We start from the raw sequence: 6411 nt of genomic DNA on the forward strand, positions 1-6411 counted from the left end.
CTCTGCTCCCCTATCCCTGCCTGTCTTCCTGGCCCACTTAATACCTGCTGGGTTTTCTCCCCGCAAAATGGTAGGGGATTGGCGGCAAGGAGAGAAGAAGATATACCAGTTCTTACCAGGCTGGTGGCTTCACATTCTCTGAGTCAGGAAGATGATTAATGGACCTTTTCCGTTTGGGGCACCTTCATTGACTCATCAGAGCTTCCCTCTCCCTTCAGGTATCTGTAATGTTTGTCTCCTCTGGGTGGTCTTTACATGGATGCTTATTATATAATTAACTCTATTTTCTGTATCTTTATATATTCTAAAATTTCTTAATTAAAAAAAAAGAACTGTGAGAAAGAATCCTTATTCTACATGAAAATAACTTCTGCTGCTTAGACAATTGCTTTATCTGTCTCTCCCCCTCTCTTGCTTTCATGTCATATACCAGCCATTTCTGCTCTCCTGGCCTTCATTTTTATCACCTGGCCTTCATTTTTATCACCTCTACAGTCCCATAAAAATAAAAGTTTGCCTGTATGGAGATAAACCTCCTTGCCCTGTCACATACTGGTTTGTTTCTTACTCCTTCTGCATAAGCAGAGCAATATTGCACTGGTTTCTAATTTCTTCAAGAATAAATGACCCTGGCCAGAATCCAGTCCACTCCCAGTCCCCTGGGAACTCCTTAAGAGAACTGGAACATCTCTGCCCTTGACCTCTAGGGCAGAAATCAACAAGAGTCCCACAGCAGGAAAAGCACTTTAGAAACAGCAGTGTCACCAAAGGCAGAAAACACATCTTGTTCTCACCACTGAGAGTCCCACTGTACGGCCTGTCTCCAGGCATTGAAACCGAAGAGACAAAAATGTTGCAGAGGCTAAATAAATGTCCCCACTTTAATAAAATGATTGACTTCATTGTTTAGTTTCACAATGCTGGCAATATGTTGCTTATTTCCTTGAGTACTCTTTTCCCATAGCAAAGTCAATATTCTGCTTTATTGGTAAGATTTAAATGTGTGGTTCTAGTTTGCATTCTCGGATCTATAGAGGTTGGAACTGGAAAACCATTTGAATTCTCACACATTTCAAAGGGCCTGCCCAGATTCAGGATGTCTAAAGCAAAACACTTTGCCAACACAACAAGCTTCAGGATCATAAGGAGAAAACAACTAGCTGAGGATAGGTCTTGCAGATAAATAAACAAAACAAAGAGAAACCAACACAGAGTCCAAGCCCTGTGACTAGGGCTGGTTTTCATGGTTGGGGAGTTGCCTGCAACAGCTGGCTGGGCCAGGGAGGCAGAAATTTGAGTGTAGGAGTAAGAGAAGGCTGGGAGGCAGTGACAGGCAGCAGTTCTCAGGAGTCAAGACTGCATTTGCAGATATCCCTCACACCCTTTAGTCTCCTTTTAAAACTTGCCTCAGAGGGGTTAATAAAAATGAACAGAACATGGTAATAGATGAGACAATTAAAAATGTAAAATGTGGGCCCTAGCCGGTTTGGCTCTGTGGATAGAGGATTGGCCTGCAGACCTCAGTGTCCCGAGTTCAGTTTGATTCTGGTCAAGACCAAGTACCTTGGTTGCAGGCTCCTTCCCAGCCCAGGCCCTGGTTGGGTGCGTGCAGAAGGCAACCAATCAATGTGTCTGTCTCACATCAATATTTCTCTCTGTTTTCCGCTCTCTTCCACTCTCTCTAAAAAATCAATGGAAAAATATCCTCAGGTGAGGATTCAAAAAAAAAAAAGTAAAATGTGGGCCCTCGTTGGGTGGCTCAGTTCATTGGAGCGTCGTCCTGTACACCAAAAGGTTGTGGGTTCGATTTCTGGTAAGTGCACATACCTACCTACGTTGTGGGTTCGATCCCTGGGATGTGTACATGAGGATCAATATTTCTTTCTCTTTCCCGTCCTCTTTCTCTCTCTCTCCCTAAAATCAATAAAAACATATCCTCAGGTGAGGATTTTTTTAAAAAAAGGTAAAATGTAAAAAGGGTGAAAATCTCACAGAACAGATATGGGATTCCATTAAGCCATGAACTCAGATGGAAAAAAAAAAAATCACATCCTTATTTTCACTAACCTGTAACTGAAAATCTAGCACTTCCTTCTATTATAAGCGGAGGCAAAATACCACAGCAATATTCGTACCAAGGACTTTGTCATCAATAGAATTCACAGATGTTTTCAATTAACTTTATGGTTGTTGCAAATACCTTGAAGTATCGTTTTTGCTCATCATTACTTTTAAATTATGATAGCAATTAAATGTGTCACTAGATCTTGATACTTAATCTGTTTATAAAGAAGTATATATAAATATACCACAAGTTGTTTTAATATTTTGGTAACTGTATTTCAATAATTGGCCTCCTTTGTGATGTTATGTATTTTATGAAATAGACTTTAGAACATTATTCCAAGAAGAGATCTATAGGCTTCATCAGACTGCCAAAGGGGTCTGGGTTGGAGGAAGGGTTAAAACCTTTTAATTAATCAACTGGAGACAAGTTGGGGGAGTACAGAATCCCATCAACACAAATCAAAAAGCATTTTAAAAAGGTTTTGGGGGGATAAAGGCAGGGAGGGTAAAGATATAATTTCAGGTATGTCTATGGACTATGGCTATGCAATTCACTAGATTATGAAAAACATTAATTTCTAGCTGAAAGGCATGGCCTTAGGAATTCTCATTTTTAAAAGCCAAACTATATAAGTAGGGATCTAGTTTGTCAGGAGGAATATATCTAGAAGGTTAACCTAGATTCAGTGTCCAGTGGATCTGGGTTACCCTAACCTCCAGCAGTTAACCCAAGTCTGTAAATATATTGCAGTCCCACAACTTCACCAAATAACTCATGTTAATTCAGTTGGAAAAGTGTCCTTGCAACCCTGGAAAGGAAAGTAGAAACAAAAATAATGTAAGTTTTTTTTTTCTTTTATTGTCTAAAGTTTTACGTATGTCTTCTTTTACCCCAATTGACCTCCCCACCCCCCAGCCATTCCCACACTGAGCAAGCCCCCACTGCCCCAGTGTCTGTGCCCATTGGTTATGCTAATACGCATGCATACAAGTCCTTTGGTTGCCCTCTAACGCCCACCCCCCTACGATTTGTCTCTGGATCTATTCTTGTTCATCAAATTATGGCATCAACATATTTCTTATCTCTCCTCCATCCCAAAGCCACTGAGTCCTGTGGAAGCCCTTCCCTGTCCCCAGAGCATATCTGAGCTACCCTTAGGGAAGAGCAAAGTTGGGGCCTTTATTTGATGCCCCCCAGTGTTCAGCGGTCCATAGTGAGGGGGCTGCCACAGTTCACCCAAGGTAGCCAGGAGGCCAGCATCTCCAATGACCCTTTCTCTGAACCAGGGGCACACTCCACCAAAGAGACCGGAAACCCCTCTGATGCGCAGGATGGTCTTAGGCGAACCCTGTGAAAGGTTGTTCGACCGCCAAAGGGGTCGCGACCCACAGGTTGAGAAGTGCTCCATTAGACCAACTTTCTCCATTCCTTCTGTAAAACCTACCAACTGGTTCCAAGACACACTGAGTACTTGCAGCCAGTAGATTTCTCTCTAGTGTACTGGCACTTTCTCAAAATTCAATAATAAGAAAACAATTAAAAATGGTAAAAAAAAAAACAAAAAAAAACCCTACCCAATTATTAAGGCCTACTAGAAAGCTGTCCCTGTGACAATACCAAACAGTAATCAAAACTGTGTTATTGACAGAGGGACAGCCAAATAGATCAATGGAACAGAAGGAGAACCTAGAAATAGAGCCATACAAATATACCCAACTGATATTTTTAAGCAGACTTCATTTTTTAGAACAGTTTTTGATTTACAGAAAAATTAAGCAAATAGTGCAAAGAATTCTCATATACCCTGCACCAAGTTTCCTTCATTATTAACATCTTGAATAACATTTATTTAAATATATTTCAATAAATGGTGCTATAACAATGGGACATCCATAAGCAAAAAATAAAATAGCAACAATAAAAACATAAATGAACCTCAACTCAAACTCATATCCTGTTTTAAAAAAATAACTCAAAAATGAATCATGGATGTGATATAAAATATAAAACTTAGGAAAAACAACATAGTAGAAAATCTTCAGGATCTAGGACTAGGCAAATAATTCTTAGATTTAATACCAAAAGCATAATCCATAAAAGGAAAAATTTATAAATTGGACCTCATCAAATTTAGAAAATTTTACTCTGAAAATAAACAAAAAACAAAACCCTCTATTAAGAGAAAAAAAAAGACAAGCTACTACAGACTGGGAGAAAATATTCTCAAACCACATAACCAACAAAGGACTAGTAATGTATAAAGAAATCACAAACTCAACAGTGAAAAATAATCTAATTAAAAATGGGCTAAAGACATCAACCGACATTTCACCAAAAAGGATAAACAGATGGCAAACATGCACATGAAAAGATGTTCGATGTCATTATCCATTAGGGAAATAAAATTTTAAGCACAATGACCTATCACTACACACAAAAAAATAAAAACATGTTCACTCAAAAACCTGTACATGAAGTTCCTAATAGTTTTTTTTCATAATAGCTCCAAACTGTAAACAACCCAATGTTCTTCAACAGGTAAATAGTCAAATAAATTGTGGTACATTCATACCATGGGATATTATTCAGCAATAAAAAGGAACAAACTAATGATACATGCAACAACTTGGATGAATCTCCAGAGAATTATAGAGATCATACGTTCCCAGGAGCTGGGACTGGGAAAGAAGGAGAAGGGATTGTCTACAATGGAGAAACTCAAGGGAATTTTGATTATGATTGCACAGCTCTGTGAATATATAAAACCATCGAATTTTGCATTTTAAATAGGAGAATTATATAGTATGTGAATTATGTCTTAATTAAGCTGTTTCAGAAGGATGGAAGAAAGGAAGGTCACATTATTTATCAAAATGTTTTTTGTCCCCATCTCTTTCCTTTGGAGAGTTCATTTACACAGATATAGGGTGTTCCAAAAAAAAAATGTATGTACACACTTTGAATGACTATAAAGGCAGTGATTATTAAAATACATTTCATTTTCAAAACTGTGCTATCAGCTGTGAAAGTGTGTATACATTTTTTTGGGACAATTGTCCCACAGGTCATTCATGCTCTTCTCATTTTTTAAATCTTTTTTTTTCTCCTATGTATTCTTTGTTTCGGTTACTTTCTATTGGTGTGAGTTTAACTTTACTAATCTTTTCTTTGGCAATGTCAAATTTGCCATTAATACTACCAACACTATATTTGAACATTGTAATCTTCCAGTCTAGAAATACAATTTGGGTCTTTTTATATCACCCATGTCTCTGCTTAACTTTGTGAATGGTTAGGATAGAGTTACAGTAACTGTTTTAATGTCCCTGTCTGCTAATTCTAACTTATGCAAGTTTTGTTTTAGATTGATTGACTTTTCTTTTTACTATGGACTGCATTGTCCCAAATCTGATAGTTTCTAGTTCTAATGTCACTTTATAAGGAATATAAAGATAGAAGAATATGTTAAACAACATCACAGGGATGCAATCAGCAAAATGCAGAATGTGAGAAGCTTTACAGGACAAGCAATCAATTTCTTCAACTTATAAAGTACAAGGAAAGAAAAAGGTTTTACAGATTTTAACCAAATGTAATGTGAGGACCTTGTTTGGGTCCTGAGGTGAAAATAAACTATATAAAACATTTATGAAAAAATTGGGAAAATTTGAACACTAACTAGATATTTTAAAATTGTTAATTTTTAAAGCCATTTTAGTGATTTTTGTGGGTGTTTTAAAAAGTAGACCATATTGTTTCGAGATACATATTTATGGTTGAAATAATATGCTGCTTGTAGTTTGCTTCAAAATAATCCAGAAGGTGAGGTACAGATGGAACAAATTTGCCATAAGGTGATAATTGTTGAACATAGTAATTTATTATATTATTCTCTCTACTTTTGCAATACTTGACATTTTTCCATAATTTTAAAAAAAAATCCTTTTTTCTTTTCTGAGAAGAATTACCCTACTTTCTCCCTACACCTAATTATACTCGTTCTCCTACCGTTCAAATTAAAATTTCATTTATTGACAATTTTTCTCCCTAATTTGGCTTAGACTCTTGAGAGCAAAGATTGTGTCTTACTCATTTTCTGCTCTTCGTATTTCTACCGCCAACCAGAGAGCCAACGTGCTCAATACATGCTGGCAAACTGGTAGCTCTCTAGCTACAATTCACCAATGTGCTCCTGATAAAGAGGCTGACTCTATCGCATCGAATCAAATTTCCAGTTAGGTCTTGTGTCCGTTATAGAAATGTATTCCAAAGGAGCCTAAAAAGTCCTAATGTAAAAACTCAGGCAGTAAAACTGTCAAGACAAACCAGGAATCCAGCAGGGA

The sequence above is a fragment of the Myotis davidii genome, unplaced genomic scaffold (assembly GCF_000327345.1).
Source record: "Myotis davidii unplaced genomic scaffold, ASM32734v1 scaffold415, whole genome shotgun sequence".
Classification (NCBI taxonomy): domain Eukaryota; kingdom Metazoa; phylum Chordata; class Mammalia; order Chiroptera; family Vespertilionidae; genus Myotis; species Myotis davidii.